Source organism: Hydractinia symbiolongicarpus, chromosome 14, assembly GCF_029227915.1.
Source record: "Hydractinia symbiolongicarpus strain clone_291-10 chromosome 14, HSymV2.1, whole genome shotgun sequence".
Lineage (NCBI taxonomy): Eukaryota > Metazoa > Cnidaria > Hydrozoa > Anthoathecata > Hydractiniidae > Hydractinia > Hydractinia symbiolongicarpus.
In genome coordinates this window covers 17,107,743-17,124,485 of record NC_079888.1, presented here as the reverse complement: position 1 = coordinate 17,124,485, position 16,743 = coordinate 17,107,743, and the positions used below count along the sequence as shown (strand labels likewise).

Genomic DNA, 16,743 nt, shown 5'->3' with positions numbered 1-16,743 from the left:
AATATTGTTTTGGCTTGCTGCACTCGACTGTTAACATATCCATCCTGTTAACGAATGATTACTAGATGTGCAAACATTTTGTTGGGTTAAATTGCTCCAATGCCTATCAAATATCAGTAACCGTGCCGCTGTGGTGCAATGGACTAGCGCGTTGGACTTCTAATTCAAAGGTTGTGGGTTCGACTCCCATCAGCGGTGATTTTTGCTAGTTTCTTACCAATGCTATTTAACAAAGGTGCTGCGCAAACAAACCGAATTCATTGTGTTTAATCAAAACCAAGTTCATTTAATGGGACGCCAAGATTAATAACGCCGAACAAAGTAGAATTTAATAGAATTTCCGTAGTCATTTAAGGCATTCCATATGCTGATTCACTAAAAGATTTTTTTGCAGCAATTACTTTCTACTAACCACTCTCTCTGCACAAGAACACCTGATCAAAGAAAAAGCAAAGCGAAATAGGTCATCAATTAAATATTGACAAAGCATTTAGACTTTTACTCAACATGTTGTTTTGGCTTACTGCACTCGACTGTTAACATATCCATCATGTTACCGAATGATCACTAGATGTGTAACCATTTTCTTGGGTTAAATCGCTGCAATGAATATCATATTTATATAGCCGTGCCGCTGTGGCGCAATGGACTAGCGCGTTGGACTTCTAATTCAAAGGTTGTGGGTTCGACTCCCATCAGCGGTGATTTTTGCTAGTTTCTTACCAATGCTATTTAACAAAGGTGCTGCGCACACAAACCGAATTCAATGTGTTAAATCAAAACCAAGTTCATTTAATGGGACGCCAAAATTAATAACGCCGAAAAAAATAGAATTTAATGGAATTTCCGTCGTCATTTAAGGCATTCCATATGCTGATTCACTAGAAGTTTTTTTCATTTGCAGTAATTACTTTCTAGTAGCTACTCTCTCTGCGCAAGGGCACTTGATCAAAGAAAAAGCAAAACAAAATAGGTCATCAATTTAAAATTGACAAAGTATTTAGATATTTACTCTACATATTGTTTTGGCTTACTGCACTCGACTGTTAACATATTCATCATGTTAACGAATGATTACTAGATGTGTAAACATTTTGTTGGGTTAAATTGTTCCAATGCCTATCAAGTATCAGTTACCGAGCCGCTGCGGCGCAATGGACTAGCGCGTTGGCCTTCTAATTCAAAGGTTGTGGGTTCGACTCCCATCAGCGGTGATACATCCAAGATTTTTACCCTTGCTATTGCACAGAGATGCTTAGCAAACAAACGTGTTCAATGCCTTAAATCCAAACCAAATTCATTTAATGGGAAGCCAAGAGTAATAACGCAGTACATAATAGAAATTATTGGAACATCCGTAGTCATGTAAGGCATTCGATATGCTGATTCACTAAAAGATTTTTTTGTAGCAATTACTTTCTACTAACCACTCTCTCTGCACAAGAACACTTGATCAAAGAAAAAGCAAAGCCAAATAGGTCATCAATTAAATATTGACAAAGCATTTAGACTTTTACTCAACATATTGTTTTGGCTTACTGCACTGGGGTGTTAACATATCCATCATGTTACCGAATGGTTACTAGATGTGTAACCATTTTCTTGGGTTAAATCGCTGCAATGCCTATCATATTTATATAGCCGTGCTGCTGTGGCGCAATGGGCAAGCGCGTTGGACTTCTAATTCAAAGGTTGTGGGTTCGACTCCCATCAGCGGTGATTTTTGCTAGTTTCTTACCAATGCTATTTAACAAAGGTGCTGCGCAAACAAACCGAATTCAATGTGTTTAATCAAAACCAAGTTCATTTAATGGGACGCCAAGATTAATAACGCCGAACAAAGTAGAATTTAATAGAATTTCCGTAGTCATTTAAGGCATTCCATATGCTGATTCACTAAAAGATTTTCTTGCAGCAATTACTTTGTACTAACCACTCTCTCTGCACAAGAACACTTGATCAAAGAAAAAGCAAAACAAAATGTGTCATCAATCTATTATTGACAAAGCATTTAGATTTTTACTCTACATATTGTTTTGGCTTGCTGCACTCGACTGTTAACATATCCATCCTGTTAACGAATGATTACTAGATGTGCAAACATTTTGTTGGGTTAAATTGCTCCAGTGCCTATCAAATATCAGTAACCGTACCGCTGTGGTGCAATGGACTAGCGCGTTGGACTTCTAATTCAAAGGTTGTGGGTTCGACTCCCATCAGCGGTGACTTTTGCTAGTTTCTTACCAATGCTATTTAACAAAGGTGCTGCGCAAACAAACCGAATTCAATGCCTTAAATCCAAATCAAATTCATTTAATGGGAAGCCAAGATTAATAACGCAGTACATAATGGAAATTATTGGAACATCCGTAGTCATGTAAGGCATTCGATATGCTGATTCACTAAAAGATTTTTTTGTAGCAATTACTTTCTACTAACCACTCTCTCTGCACAAGAACACTTGATCAAAGAAAAAGCAAAGCCAAATAGGTCATCAATCTATTATTGACAAAGCATTTAGATTTTTACTCTACATATTGTTTTGGCTTGCTGCACTCGACTGTTAACATATCCATCCTGTTAACGAATGATTACTAGATGTGCAAACATTTTGTTGGGTTAAATTGCTCCAGTGCCTATCAAATATCAGTAACCGTGCCGCTGTGGTGCAATGGACTAGCGCGTTGGACTACTAATTCAAAGGTTGTGGGTTCGACTCCCATCAGCGGTGATTTTTGCTAGTTTCTTACCAATGCTATTTAACAAAGGTGTTGCGCAAACAAACCGAATTCAATGTGTTTAATCAAAACCAAGTTCATTTAATGGGACGCCAAGTTTAATAACGCCGATCAAAATAGAATTTAATGGAATTTCCGTAGTCATTTAAGGCATTCCATATGCTGATTCACTAAAAGATTTTTTTAAAGCAATTACTTTCTACTAACCACTCTCCCTGCACAAGAACACTTGATCAAAGAAAAAGCAAAGCCAAATAGGTCATCAATCTATTATTGACAAAGCATTTAGATTTTTACTCTACATGTTGTTTTGGCTTGCTGCACTCGACTGTTAGCATATCCACCCTGTTAACGAATGATTACTAGATGTGCAAACATTTTGTTGGGTTAAATTGCTCCAATGCCTATCAAATATCAGTAACCGTGCCGCTGTGGCGCAATGGACTAGCGCGTTGGACTTCTAATTCAAAGGTTGTGGGTTCGACTCCCATCAGCGGTGATTTATGCTAGATTTTTACCCTTGATATTGCACAGAGATGCTTAGCAAACAAACGTGTTCAATGCCTTAAATCCAAACCAAATTTATACAATGGGAAGCCAAGAGTAATAACGCAGAACATAATAGAAATTATTGGAACATCCGTAGTCATGTAAGGCATTTGATATGCTGATTCACTAAAAGATTTTTTTGTAACAATTACTTTCTACTAACCACTCTCTCTGCACAAGAACACTTGATCAAAGAAAAAGCAAAGCCAAATAGGTCATCAATCTATTATTGACAAAGCATTTAGATTTTTACTCTACATATTGTTTTGGCTTGCTGCACTCGACTGTTAACATATCCATCCTGTTAACGAATGATTACTAGATGTGCAAACATTTTGTTGGGTTAAATTGCTCCAGTGCCTATCAAATATCAGTAACCGTGCCGCTGTGGTGCAATGGACTAGCGCGTTGTACTACTAATTCAAAGGTTGTGGGTTCGACTCCCATCAGCGGTGATTTTTGCTAGTTTCTTACCAATGCTATTTAACAAAGGTGCTGCGCAAACAAACCGAATTCAATGTGTTTAATCAAAACCAAGTTCATTTAATGGGACGCCAAGATTAATAACGCCGAACAAAATAGAATTTAATGGAATTTCCGTAGTCATTTAAGGCATTCCATATGCTGATTCACTAAAAGATTTTTTTGCAGCAATTACTTTCTACTAACCACTCTCTTTGCACAAGAACACTTGATCAAAGAAAAAGCAAAGCCAAATAGGTCATCAATCTATTATTGACAAAGCATTTAGATTTTTACTCTACATGTTGTTTTGGCTTGCTGCACTCGACTGTTAGCATATCCATCCTGTTAAGGAATGATTACTAGATGTACAACATTTTTTTGGGTTAAATTGCTCCAATGCCTATCAAATATCAGTAACCGTGCCGCTGTGGTGCAATGGACTAGCGCGTTGGACTTCTAATTCAAAGGTTGTGGGTTCGACTCCCATCAGTGGTGATTTATGCTAGATTTTTACCCTTGATATTGTACAGAGATGCTTAGCAAACAAACGTGTTCAATGCCTTAAATCCAAACCAAATTCATACAATGGGAAGCCAAGAGTAATAACGCAAAACATAATAGATATTATTGGAACATCCGTAGTCATGTAAGGCATTTGATATGCTGATTCACTAAAAGATTTTTTTGCAGCAATTACTTTGTACTAACCACTCTCTCTGCACAAGAACACTTGATCGAAGAAAAAGCAAAACAAAATGTGTCATCAATCTATTATTGACAAAGCATTTAGATTTTTACTCTACATATTGTTTTGGCTTGCTGCACTCGACTGTTAACATATCCATCCTGTTAACGAATGATTACTAGATGTGCAAACATTTTGTTGGGTTAAATTGCTCCAGTGCCTATCAAATATCAGTAACCGTGCCGCTGTGGTGCAATGGACTAGCGCGTTGGACTTCTAATTCAAAGGTTGTGGGTTCGACTCCCATCAGCGGTGATTTTTGCTAGTTTCTTACCAATGCTATTTAACAAAGGTGCTGCGCAAACAAACCGAATTCAATGCCTTAAATCCAAACCAAATTCATTTAATGGGAAGCCAAGAGTAATAACGCAGTACATAATAAAAATTATTGGAACATCAGTAGTCATGTAAGGCATTCGATATGCTGATTCACTAAAAGATTTTTTTGCAGCAATTACTTTCTACTAACCACTCTCTCTGCACAAGAACACTTGATCAAAGAAAAAGCAAAGCCAAATAGGTCATCAATCTATTATTGACAAAGCATTTAGATTTTTACTCTACATGTTGTTTTGGCTTGCTGCACTCGACTGTTAGCATATCCATCCTGTTAACGAATGATTACTAGATGTGCAAACATTTTGTTGGGTTAAATTGCTCCAATGCCTATCAAATATCAGTAACCGTTCCGCTGTGGCGCAATGGACTAGCGCGTTGGACTTCTAATTCAAAGGTTGTGGGTTCGACTCCCATCAGCGGTGATTTTTGCTAATTTCTTACCAATGCTATTTAACAAAGGTGCTGCGCAAACAAACCGTATTCAATGTGTTTAATCAAAACCAAGTCCATTTACTGGGACGCCAAGATTAATAACGCAGAACAAAGTAGAATTTAATGGAATTTCCGTAGTCATTTAAGGCATTCCATATGCTGATTCACTAGAAGTTTTTTTCATTTGCAGTAATTACTTTCTAGTAGCTACACTCTCTGCACAAGAACACTTGATCAAAGAAAAAGCAAAGCCAAATAGGTCATCAATTAAATATTGACAAAGCATTTAGACTTTTACTCAACATATTGTTTTGGCTTACTGCACTCGGGTGTTAACATATCCATCCTGTTAACGAATGATCACTAGATGTGTAACCATTCTCTTGGGTTAAATCGCTGCAATGCCTATCATATTTATATAGCCGTACCGCTGTGGCGCAATGGACTAGCGCGTTGGACTTCTAATTCAAAGGTTGTGGGATCGACTCCCATCAGCGGTGATTTTTGCTAGTTTCTTACCAATGTTATTTAACAAAGGTGCTGCGCAAACAAACCGAATTCAATGTGTTTAATCAAAACCAAGTTCATTTAATGGGATGCCAAGATTAATAACGCCGAACAAAATAGAATTTAATGGAATTTCCGTAGTCATTTAAGGCATTCCATATGCTGCTTCACTAAAAGATTTTTTTGCAGCAATTACTTTCTACTAACCACTCTCTCTGCACAAGAACACTTGATCAAAGAAAAGAAAAGCCAAATAGGTCATCAATCTATTATTGACAAAGCATTTAGATTTTTACTCTACATCTTGTTTTGGCTTGCTGCACTCGACTGTTAGCATATCCATCCTGTTAACGAATGATTACTAGATGTGCAAACATTTGGTTGGGTTAAATTGCTCCAATGCCTATCAAATATCAGTAACCGTTCCGCTGTGGAGCAATGGACTAGCGCGTTGGACTTCTAATTCAAAGGTTGTGGGTTCGACTCCCATCAGCGGTGATTTATGCTAGATTTTTACCCTTACCCTAAATCCAAACCAAGATCATACAATGGGAAGCCAAGAGTAATAACGCGGAACAAAATAGAAATTATTTGAACATCCGTAGTCATGTAAGGCATTTGATATGCTGATTCACTAAAAGATTTTTTTGCAGCAATTACTTTGTACTAACCACTCTCTCTGCACAAGAACACTTGATCAAAGAAAAAGCAAAACAAAATGTGTCATCAATTTAATATTGACAAAGTATTTAGATATTTACTCTACATATTGTTTTGGCTTACCGCACTCGACTGTTAACATATTCATCATGTTAACGAATGATTACTAGATGTGCAAACATTTTCTTGGGTTAAATTGCTCCAATGCCTATGAAATAGCAATAACCGTGCCGCTGTGGCGCAATGGACTAGCGCGTTGGACTTCTAATTCAAAGGTTGTGGGTTCGACTCCCATCAGCGGTGATTTTTGCTAATTTCTTACCAATGCTATTTAACAAAGGTGTTGCGCAAACAAACCGAATTCAATGTGTTTAATCAAAACCAAGTTCATTTAATGGGACGCCAAGTTTAATAACGCCGATCAAAATAGAATTTAATGGAATTTCCGTAGTCATTTAAGGCATTCCATATGCTGATTCACTAAAAGAGTTTTTTGCAGCAATTACTTTCTACTAACCACTCTCCCTGCACAAGAACACTTGATCAAAGAAAAAGCAAAGCCAAATAGGTCATCAATCTATTATTGACAAAGCTTTTAGATTTTTACTCTACATGTTGTTTTGGCTTGCTGCACTCGACTGTTAGCATATCCATCCTGTTAACGAATGATTACTAGATGTGCAAACATTTTGTTGGGTTAAATTGCTCCAATGCCTATCAAATATCAGTAACCGTGCCGCTGTGGCGCAATGGACTAGCGCGTTGGACTTCTAATTCAAAGGTTGTGGGTTCGACTCCCATCAGCGGTGATTTATGCTAGATTTTTACCCTTGATATTGCACAGAGATGCTTAGCAAACAAACGTGTTCAATGCCTTAAATCCAAACCAAATTTATACAATGGGAAGCCAAGAGTAATAACGCAGAACATAATAGAAATTATTGGAACATCCGTAGTCATGTAAGGCATTTGATATGCTGATTCACTAAAAGATTTTTTTGTAGCAATTACTTTCTACTAACCACTCTCTCTGCACAAGAACACTTGATCAAAGAAAAAGCAAAGCCAAATAGGTCATCAATCTATTATTGACAAAGCATTTAGATTTTTACTCTACATATTGTTTTGGCTTGCTGCACTCGACTGTTAACATATCCATCCTGTTAACGAATGATTACTAGATGTGCAAACATTTTGTTGGGTTAAATTGCTCCAGTGCCTATCAAATATCAGTAACCGTGCCGCTGTGGTGCAATGGACTAGCGCGTTGTACTACTAATTCAAAGGTTGTGGGTTCGACTCCCATCAGCGGTGATTTTTGCTAGTTTCTTACCAATGCTATTTAACAAAGGTGCTGCGCAAACAAACCGAATTCAATGTGTTTAATCAAAACCAAGTTCATTTAATGGGACGCCAAGATTAATAACGCCGAACAAAATAGAATTTAATGGAATTTCCGTAGTCATTTAAGGCATTCCATATGCTGATTCACTAAAAGATTTTTTTGCAGCAATTACTTTCTACTAACCACTCTCTTTGCACAAGAACACTTGATCAAAGAAAAAGCAAAGCCAAATAGGTCATCAATCTCTTATTGACAAAGCATTTAGATTTTTACTCTACATGTTGTTTTGGCTTGCTGCACTCGACTGTTAGCATATCCATCCTGTTAAGGAATGATTACTAGATGTACAACATTTTTTTGGGTTAAATTGCTCCAATGCCTATCAAATATCAGTAACCGTGCCGCTGTGGTGCAATGGACTAGCGCGTTGGACTTCTAATTCAAAGGTTGTGGGTTCGACTCCCATCAGCGGTGATTTATGCTAGATTTTTACCCTTGATATTGCACAGAGATGCTTAGCAAACAAACGTGTTCAATGCCTTAAATCCAAACCAAATTCATACAATGGGAAGCCAAGAGTAATAACGCAGAACATAATAGAAATTATTGGAACATCCGTAGTCATGTAAGGCATTTGATATGCTGATTCACTAAAAGATTTTTTTGCAGCAATTACTTTGTACTAACCACTCTCTCTGCACAAGAACACTTGATCAAAGAAAAAGCAAAACAAAATGTGTCATCAATCTATTATTGACAAAGCATTTAGATTTTTACTCTACATATTGTTTTGGCTTGCTGCACTCGACTGTTAACATATCCATCCTGTTAACGAATGATTACTAGATGTGCAAACATTTTGTTGGGTTAAATTGCTCCAGTGCCTATCAAATATCATTAACCGTGCCGCTGTGGTGCAATGGACTAGCGCGTTGGACTTCTAATTCAAAGGTTGTGGGTTCGACTTCCATCAGCGGTGATTTTTGGTAGTTTCTTACCAATGCTATTTAACAGAGGTGCTGCGCAAACATACCGAATTCAATGCCTTAAATCCAAACCAAATTCATTTAATGGGAAGCCAAGAGTAATAACGCAGTACATAATAGAAATTATTGGAACATCCGTAGTCATGTAAGGCATTCGATATGCTGATTCACTAAAAGATTTTTTTGCAGCAATTACTTTGTACTAACCACTCTCTCTGCACAAGAACACTTCATCGAAGAAAAAGCAAAACAAAATGTGTCATCAATCTATTATTGACATAGCATTTAGATTTTTACTCTACATATTGTTTTGGCTTGCTGCACTCGACTGTTAACATATCCATCCTGTTAACGAATGATTACTAGATGTGCAAACATTTTGTTGGGTTAAATTGCTCCAGTGCCTATCAAATATCAGTAACCGTGCCGCTGTGGTGCAATGGACTAGCGCGTTGGACTTCTAATTCAAAGGTTGTGGGTTCGACTCCCATCAGCGGTGATTTTTGCTAGTTTCTTACCAATGCTATTTAACAAAGGTGCTGCGCAAACAAACCGAATTCAATGCCTTAAATCCAAACCAAATTCATTTAATGGGAAGCCAAGAGTAATAACGCAGTACATAATAAAAATTATTGGAACATCAGTAGTCATGTAAGGCATTCGATATGCTGATTCACTAAAAGATTTTTTTGCAGCAATTACTTTCTACTAACCACTCTCTCTGCACAAGAACACTTGATCAAAGAAAAAGCAAAGCCAAATAGGTCATCAATCTATTATTGACAAAGCATTTAGATTTTTACTCTACATGTTGTTTTGGCTTGCTGCACTCGACTGTTAGCATATCCATCCTGTTAACGAATGATTACTAGATGTGCAAACATTTTGTTGGGTTAAATTGCTCCAATGCCTATCAAATATCAGTAACCGTTCCGCTGTGGCGCAATGGACTAGCGCGTTGGACTTCTAATTCAAAGGTTGTGGGTTCGACTCCCATCAGCGGTGATTTTTGCTAATTTCTTACCAATGCTATTTAACAAAGGTGCTGCGCAAACAAACCGTATTCAATGTGTTTAATCAAAACCAAGTCCATTTACTGGGACGCCAAGATTAATAACGCAGAACAAAGTAGAATTTAATGGAATTTCCGTAGTCATTTAAGGCATTCCATATGCTGATTCACTAGAAGTTTTTTTCATTTGCAGTAATTACTTTCTAGTAGCTACACTCTCTGCACAAGAACACTTGATCAAAGAAAAAGCAAAGCCAAATAGGTCATCAATTAAATATTGACAAAGCATTTAGACTTTTACTCAACATATTGTTTTGGCTTACTGCACTCGGGTGTTAACATATCCATCCTGTTAACGAATGATCACTAGATGTGTAACCATTCTCTTGGGTTAAATCGCTGCAATGCCTATCATATTTATATAGCCGTACCGCTGTGGCGCAATGGACTAGCGCGTTGGACTTCTAATTCAAAGGTTGTGGGATCGACTCCCATCAGCGGTGATTTTTGCTAGTTTCTTACCAATGCTATTAAACAAAGGTACTGCGCAAACAAACCGAATTCAATGCGTTAAATCCAAACCAAATTCATTTAATGGGAAGCCAAGAGTAATAACGCAGTACATAATAGAAATTATTGGAGCATCCGTAGTCATGTAAGGCATTCGATATGCTGATTCACTAAAAGATTTTTTCGTAGCAATTACTTTCTACTAACCACTCTCTCTGCACAAGAACACTTGATCAAAGAAAAAGCAAAGCCAAATAGGTCATCAATCTATTATTGACAAAGCATTTAGGTTTTTACTCTACATATTGTTTTGGCTTGCTGCACTCGACTGTTAACATATCCATCCTGTTAACGAATGATTACTAGATGTGCAAACATTTTGTTGGGTTAAATTGCTCCAGTGCTTATCAAATATCAGTAACCGTGCCGCTGTGGTGCAATGGACTAGCGCGTTGGACAACTAATTCAAAGGTTGTGGGTTCGACTCCCATCAGCGGTGATTTTTGCTAGTTTCTTACCAATGCTATTTAACAAAGGTGCTGCGCAAACAAACCGAATTCAATGTGTTTAATCAAAACCAAGTTCATTTAATGGGATGCCAAGATTAATAACGCCGAACAAAATAGAATTTAATGGAATTTCCGTAGTCATTTAAGGCATTCCATATGCTGCTTCACTAAAAGATTTTTTTGCAGCAATTACTTTCTACTAACCACTCTCTCTGCACAAGAACACTTGATCAAAGAAAAGAAAAGCCAAATAGGTCATCAATCTATTATTGACAAAGCATTTAGATTTTTACTCTACATCTTGTTTTGGCTTGCTGCACTCGACTGTTAACATATTCATCATGTTAACGAATGATTACTAGATGTGCAAACATTTTCTTGGGTTAAATTGCTCCAATGCCTATGAAATATCAATAACCGTGCCGCTGTGGCGCAATGGACTAGCGCGTTGGACTTCTAATTCAAAGGTTGTGGGTTCGACTCCCATCAGCGGTGATTTTTGCTAATTTCTTACCAATGCTATTTAACAAAGGTGCTGCGCAAACAAACCGTATTCAATGTGTTTAATCAAAACCAAGTCCATTTACTGGGACGCCAAGATTAATAACGCAGAACAAAGTAGAATTTAATGGAATTTCCGTAGTCATTTAAGGCATTCCATATGCTGATTCACTAGAAGTTTTTTTCATTTGCAGTAATTACTTTCTAGTAGCTACTCTCTCTGCGCAAGGGCACTTGATCAAAGAAAAAGCAAAACAAAATAGGTCATCAATTTAAAATTGACAAAGTATTTAGATATTTACTCTACATATTGTTTTGGCTTACTGCACTCGACTGTTAACATATTCATCATGTTAACGAATGATTACTAGATGTGCAAACATTTTGTTGGGTTAAATTGTTCCAATGCCTATCAAATATCAGTAACCGTGCCGCTGCGGCGCAATGGACTAGCGCGTTGGACTTCTAATTCAAAGGTTGTGGGTTCGACTCCCATCAGCAGTGATTTATCCAAGATTTTTACCCTTGCTATTGCACAGAGATGCTTAGCAAACAAACATGTTCAATGCCTTAAATCCTAACCAAATTCATTTAATGGGAAGCCAAGAGTAATAACGCAGTACATAATAGAAATTATTGGAACATCCGTAGTCATGTAAGGCATTCGATATGCTGATTCACTAAAAGATTTTTTTGTAGCAATTACTTTCTACTAACCACTCTCTCTGCACAAGAACACTTGATCAAAGAAAAAGCAAAGCCAAATAGGTCATCAATTAAATATTGACAAAGCATTTAGACTTTTACTCAACATATTGTTTTGGCTTACTGCACTCGGGTGTTAACATATCCATCATGTTACCGAATGGTTACTAGATGTGTAACCATTTTCTTGGGTTAAATCGCTGCAATGCCTATCATACTTATATAGCCGTGCCGCTGTGGCGCAATGGACTAGCGCGTTGGACTTCTAATTCAAAAGTTGTGGGTTCGACTCCCATTAGCGGTGATTTTTGCTAGTTTCTTACCAATGCTATTTAACAAAGGTGCTGCGCAAACAAACCGAATTCATTGTGTTTAATCAAAACCAAGTTCATTTAATGGGACGCCAAGATTATTAACGCCGAAAAAAGTAGAATTTAATAGAATTTCCGTAGTCATTTAAGGCATTCCATATGCTGATTCACTAAAAGATTTTTTTGCAGCAATTAATTTCTACTAACCACTCTCTCTGCACAAGAACACCTGATCAAAGAAAAAGCAAAGCCAAATAGGTCATCAATTAAATATTGACAAAGCATTTAGACTTTTACTCAACATGTTGTTTTGGCTTACTGCACTCGACTGTTAACATATCCATCATGTTACCGAACGATCACTAGATGTGTAACCATTTTCTTGGGTTAAATCGCTGCAATGCCTATCATATTTATATAGCCGTGCCGCTGTGGCGCAATGGACTAGCGCGTTGGACTTCTAATTCAAAGGTTGTGGGTTCGACTCCCATCAGCGGTGATTTTTGCTAGTTTCTTACCAATGCTATTTAACAAAGGTGCTGCGCAAACAAACAGAATTCAATGTGTTTAATCAAAACCAAGTTCATTTAATGGGACGCCAAGATTAATAACGCCGAACAAAATAGAATTTAATGGAATTTCCGTAGTCATTTAAGGCATTCCATATGCTGATTCACTAAAAGATTTTTTAGCAGCAATTACTTTGTACTAACCACTCTCTCTGCACAAGAACACTTGATCAAAGAAAAAGCAAAACAAAATGTGTCATCAATTTAATATTGACAAAGTCTTTAGATATTTACGCTACATATTGTTTTGGCTTACCGCACTCGACTGTTAACATATCCATCATGTTACCGAATGGTTACTAGATGTGTAACCATTTTCTTGGGTTAAATCGCTGCAATGCCTATCATATTTATACAGCCGTGCCGCTGTGGCGCAATGGATTAGCGCGTTGGACTTCTAATTCAAAGGTTGTGGGTTCGACTCCCATCAGCGGTGATTTTTGCTAGTTTCTTACCAATGCTATTTAACAAAGGTGCTGCGCAAACAAACAGAATTCAATGTGTTTAATCAAAACCAAGTTCATTTAATGGGACGCCAAGATTAATAACGCCGAACAAAATAGAATTTAATGGAATTTCCGTAGTCATTTAAGGCATTCCATATGCTGATTCACTAAAAGATTTTTTTGCACCAATTACTTTCTACTAACCACTTTCTCTGCACAAAAACACTTGATCAAAGAAAAAGCAAAACAAAATGTGTCATCAATCTATTATTGACAAAGCATTTAGATTTTTACTCTACATATTGTTTTGGCTTGCTGCACTCGACTGTTAACATATCCATCCTGTTAACGAATGATCACTAGATATGTAACCACTTTCTTGGGTTAAATCGCTGCAATGCCTATCATATTTATACAGCCGTGCCGCTGTGGCGCAATGGACTAGCGCGTTGGACTTCTAATTCAAAGGTTGTGGGTTCAACTCCCATCAGCGGTGATTTATGCTAGATTTTTACCCTTGATATTGCACAGAGATGCTTAGCAAACAAACGTGTTCAATGTGTTAAATCCAAACCAAATTCATACAATGGGAAGCCAAGAGTAATAACGCAGAACATAATAGAAATTATTGGAACATCCGTAGTCATGTAAGGCATTTGATATGCTGATTCACTAAAAGATTTTTTTGCAGCAATTACTTTGTACTAACCACTCTCTCTGCACAAGAACACTTGATCAAAGAAAAAGCAAAGCCAAATAGGTCATCAATCTATTATTGACAAAGCATTTAGATATTTACTCTACATATTGTTTTGGCTTGCTGCACTCGACTTTTAACATATCCATCCTGTTAACGAATGATTACTAGATGTGCAAACATTTTGTTGGGTTAAATTGCTCCAATGCCTATCAAATATCAGTAACCGTGCCGCTGTGGCGCAATTGACTAGCGCGTGGGACTTCTAATTCAAAGGGGGTGGGTTCGACTTCCATCAGCGGTGATTTATGCTAGATTTTTACCCTTGCTATTGCACAGAGATGCTTAGCAAACATACGTGCTCAATGCGTTAAATCCAAACCAATTTCATTTAATGGGAAGCCAAGAGTAATAACGCAGAACATAATAGAAATTAATGGCACATCCGTAGTCATGTAAGGCAATCGATATGCTGATTCACTAAAAGATTTTTTTGCAGCAATTACTTTCTACTAACCACTCTCTCTGCACAAGAACACTTGATCAAAGAAAAAGCAAAGCCAAATAGGTCATCAATCTATTATTGAGAAAGCATTTAGATTTTTACTCTAAATATTGTTTTGGCTTGCTGCACTCGACTGTTAACATATCCATCCTGTTAACGAATGATTACTAGATGTGCAAACATTTTGTTGGGTTAAATTGCTCCAATGCCTATCAAATATCAGTAACCGTGCCGCTGTGGTGCAATGGACTAGCGCGTTGGACTTCTAATTCAAATGTTGTGGGTTCGACTCCCATCAGCGGTGATTTATGCTAGATTTTTACCCTTGATATTGCACAGAGATGCTTAGCAAACAAACGTGTTCAATGTGTTAAATCCAAACCAAATTCATACAATGGGAAGCCAAAATTAATAACGCAGAACATAATAGAAATTAATGGAACATCCGTAGTCATGTAAGGCATTTGATATGCTGATTCACTAGAAGTTTTTTTCATTTGCAGTAATTACTTTCTAGTAGCTACTCTCTCTGCGCAAGGGCACTTGATCAAAGAAAAAGCAAAACAAAATAGGTCATCAATTTAAAATTGACAAAGTATTTAGATATTTACTCTACATATTGTTTTGGCTTACTGCACTCGACTGTTAACATATTCATCATGTTAACGAATGATTACTAGATGTGTAAACATTTTGTTGGGTTAAATTGTTCCAATGCCTATCAAGTATCAGTTACCGAGCCGCTGCGGCGCAATGGACTAGCGCGTTGGCCTTCTAATTCAAAGGTTGTGGGTTCGACTCCCATCAGCGGTGATACATCCAAGATTTTTACCCTTGCTATTGCACAGAGATGCTTAGCAAACAAACGTGTTCAATGCCTTAAATCCAAACCAAATTCATTTAATGGGAAGCCAAGAGTAATAACGCAGTACATAATAGAAATTATTGGAACATCCGTAGTCATGTAAGGCATTCGATATGCTGATTCACTAAAAGATTTTTTTGTAGCAATTACTTTCTACTAACCACTCTCTCTGCACAAGAACACTTGATCAAAGAAAAAGCAAAGCCAAATAGGTCATCAATTAAATATTGACAAAGCATTTAGACTTTTACTCAACATATTGTTTTGGCTTACTGCACTGGGGTGTTAACATATCCATCATGTTACCGAATGGTTACTAGATGTGTAACCATTTTCTTGGGTTAAATCGCTGCAATGCCTATCATATTTATATAGCCGTGCTGCTGTGGCGCAATGGGCAAGCGCGTTGGACTTCTAATTCAAAGGTTGTGGGTTCGACTCCCATCAGCGGTGATTTTTGCTAGTTTCTTACCAATGCTATTTAACAAAGGTGCTGCGCAAACAAACCGAATTCAATGTGTTTAATCAAAACCAAGTTCATTTAATGGGACGCCAAGATTAATAACGCCGAACAAAGTAGAATTTAATAGAATTTCCGTAGTCATTTAAGGCATTCCATATGCTGATTCACTAAAAGATTTTCTTGCAGCAATTACTTTGTACTAACCACTCTCTCTGCACAAGAACACTTGATCAAAGAAAAAGCAAAACAAAATGTGTCATCAATCTATTATTGACAAAGCATTTAGATTTTTACTCTACATATTGTTTTGGCTTGCTGCACTCGACTGTTAACATATCCATCCTGTTAACGAATGATTACTAGATGTGCAAACATTTTGTTGGGTTAAATTGCTCCAGTGCCTATCAAATATCAGTAACCGTACCGCTGTGGTGCAATGGACTAGCGCGTTGGACTTCTAATTCAAAGGTTGTGGGTTCGACTCCCATCAGCGGTGACTTTTGCTAGTTTCTTACCAATGCTATTTAACAAAGGTGCTGCGCAAACAAACCGAATTCAATGCCTTAAATCCAAATCAAATTCATTTAATGGGAAGCCAAGATTAATAACGCAGTACATAATGGAAATTATTGGAACATCCGTAGTCATGTAAGGCATTCGATATGCTGATTCACTAAAAGATTTTTTTGTAGCAATTACTTTCTACTAACCACTCTCTCTGCACAAGAACACTTGATCAAAGAAAAAGCAAAGCCAAATAGGTCATCAATCTATTATTGACAAAGCATTTAGATTTTTACTCTACATATTGTTTTGGCTTGCTGCACTCGACTGTTAACATATCCATCCTGTTAACGAATGATTACTAGATGTGCAAACATTTT

General features: G+C 37.2%; 1 protein-coding gene and 29 non-coding genes across 30 annotated transcripts in view; 29 read left to right on the top strand and 1 right to left on the bottom strand.

Annotated features, from left to right (window-relative positions):
* LOC130625230 (piggyBac transposable element-derived protein 1-like) overlaps positions 1 to 16,743 on the bottom strand; it is a 104,455-nt gene that overhangs the window by 42,995 nt on the left and 44,717 nt on the right. The gene's annotated exons all lie outside the window — the stretch shown is intronic.
* Trnar-ucu (transfer RNA arginine (anticodon UCU)) lies at positions 125 to 198 on the top strand. The gene has a single exon. It is a non-coding gene; the product is annotated as a tRNA-Arg (tRNA).
* Trnar-ucu (transfer RNA arginine (anticodon UCU)) lies at positions 631 to 704 on the top strand. The gene has a single exon. It is a non-coding gene; the product is annotated as a tRNA-Arg (tRNA).
* On the top strand, positions 1,646 to 1,719 carry Trnar-ucu (transfer RNA arginine (anticodon UCU)). Its single transcript has one exon. It is a non-coding gene; the product is annotated as a tRNA-Arg (tRNA).
* On the top strand, positions 2,152 to 2,225 carry Trnar-ucu (transfer RNA arginine (anticodon UCU)). Its single transcript has one exon. It is a non-coding gene; the product is annotated as a tRNA-Arg (tRNA).
* On the top strand, positions 2,658 to 2,731 carry Trnas-acu (transfer RNA serine (anticodon ACU)). Its single transcript has one exon. It is a non-coding gene; the product is annotated as a tRNA-Ser (tRNA).
* On the top strand, positions 3,164 to 3,237 carry Trnar-ucu (transfer RNA arginine (anticodon UCU)). The gene has a single exon. It is a non-coding gene; the product is annotated as a tRNA-Arg (tRNA).
* Trnas-acu (transfer RNA serine (anticodon ACU)) lies at positions 3,669 to 3,742 on the top strand. Its single transcript has one exon. It is a non-coding gene; the product is annotated as a tRNA-Ser (tRNA).
* Trnar-ucu (transfer RNA arginine (anticodon UCU)) lies at positions 4,174 to 4,247 on the top strand. Its single transcript has one exon. It is a non-coding gene; the product is annotated as a tRNA-Arg (tRNA).
* On the top strand, positions 4,679 to 4,752 carry Trnar-ucu (transfer RNA arginine (anticodon UCU)). Its single transcript has one exon. It is a non-coding gene; the product is annotated as a tRNA-Arg (tRNA).
* Trnar-ucu (transfer RNA arginine (anticodon UCU)) lies at positions 5,185 to 5,258 on the top strand. Its single transcript has one exon. It is a non-coding gene; the product is annotated as a tRNA-Arg (tRNA).
* Positions 5,695 to 5,768, top strand: Trnar-ucu (transfer RNA arginine (anticodon UCU)). Its single transcript has one exon. It is a non-coding gene; the product is annotated as a tRNA-Arg (tRNA).
* On the top strand, positions 6,665 to 6,738 carry Trnar-ucu (transfer RNA arginine (anticodon UCU)). The gene has a single exon. It is a non-coding gene; the product is annotated as a tRNA-Arg (tRNA).
* On the top strand, positions 7,171 to 7,244 carry Trnar-ucu (transfer RNA arginine (anticodon UCU)). Its single transcript has one exon. It is a non-coding gene; the product is annotated as a tRNA-Arg (tRNA).
* Positions 7,676 to 7,749, top strand: Trnas-acu (transfer RNA serine (anticodon ACU)). Its single transcript has one exon. It is a non-coding gene; the product is annotated as a tRNA-Ser (tRNA).
* Trnar-ucu (transfer RNA arginine (anticodon UCU)) lies at positions 8,181 to 8,254 on the top strand. The gene has a single exon. It is a non-coding gene; the product is annotated as a tRNA-Arg (tRNA).
* On the top strand, positions 8,686 to 8,759 carry Trnar-ucu (transfer RNA arginine (anticodon UCU)). Its single transcript has one exon. It is a non-coding gene; the product is annotated as a tRNA-Arg (tRNA).
* Positions 9,192 to 9,265, top strand: Trnar-ucu (transfer RNA arginine (anticodon UCU)). The gene has a single exon. It is a non-coding gene; the product is annotated as a tRNA-Arg (tRNA).
* Trnar-ucu (transfer RNA arginine (anticodon UCU)) lies at positions 9,698 to 9,771 on the top strand. The gene has a single exon. It is a non-coding gene; the product is annotated as a tRNA-Arg (tRNA).
* Trnar-ucu (transfer RNA arginine (anticodon UCU)) lies at positions 10,208 to 10,281 on the top strand. Its single transcript has one exon. It is a non-coding gene; the product is annotated as a tRNA-Arg (tRNA).
* Trnas-acu (transfer RNA serine (anticodon ACU)) lies at positions 10,714 to 10,787 on the top strand. The gene has a single exon. It is a non-coding gene; the product is annotated as a tRNA-Ser (tRNA).
* On the top strand, positions 11,219 to 11,292 carry Trnar-ucu (transfer RNA arginine (anticodon UCU)). Its single transcript has one exon. It is a non-coding gene; the product is annotated as a tRNA-Arg (tRNA).
* Trnar-ucu (transfer RNA arginine (anticodon UCU)) lies at positions 11,729 to 11,802 on the top strand. Its single transcript has one exon. It is a non-coding gene; the product is annotated as a tRNA-Arg (tRNA).
* On the top strand, positions 12,234 to 12,307 carry Trnar-ucu (transfer RNA arginine (anticodon UCU)). Its single transcript has one exon. It is a non-coding gene; the product is annotated as a tRNA-Arg (tRNA).
* On the top strand, positions 12,740 to 12,813 carry Trnar-ucu (transfer RNA arginine (anticodon UCU)). Its single transcript has one exon. It is a non-coding gene; the product is annotated as a tRNA-Arg (tRNA).
* On the top strand, positions 13,246 to 13,319 carry Trnar-ucu (transfer RNA arginine (anticodon UCU)). The gene has a single exon. It is a non-coding gene; the product is annotated as a tRNA-Arg (tRNA).
* Trnar-ucu (transfer RNA arginine (anticodon UCU)) lies at positions 13,752 to 13,825 on the top strand. The gene has a single exon. It is a non-coding gene; the product is annotated as a tRNA-Arg (tRNA).
* On the top strand, positions 14,762 to 14,835 carry Trnar-ucu (transfer RNA arginine (anticodon UCU)). The gene has a single exon. It is a non-coding gene; the product is annotated as a tRNA-Arg (tRNA).
* Trnar-ucu (transfer RNA arginine (anticodon UCU)) lies at positions 15,776 to 15,849 on the top strand. Its single transcript has one exon. It is a non-coding gene; the product is annotated as a tRNA-Arg (tRNA).
* On the top strand, positions 16,282 to 16,355 carry Trnar-ucu (transfer RNA arginine (anticodon UCU)). The gene has a single exon. It is a non-coding gene; the product is annotated as a tRNA-Arg (tRNA).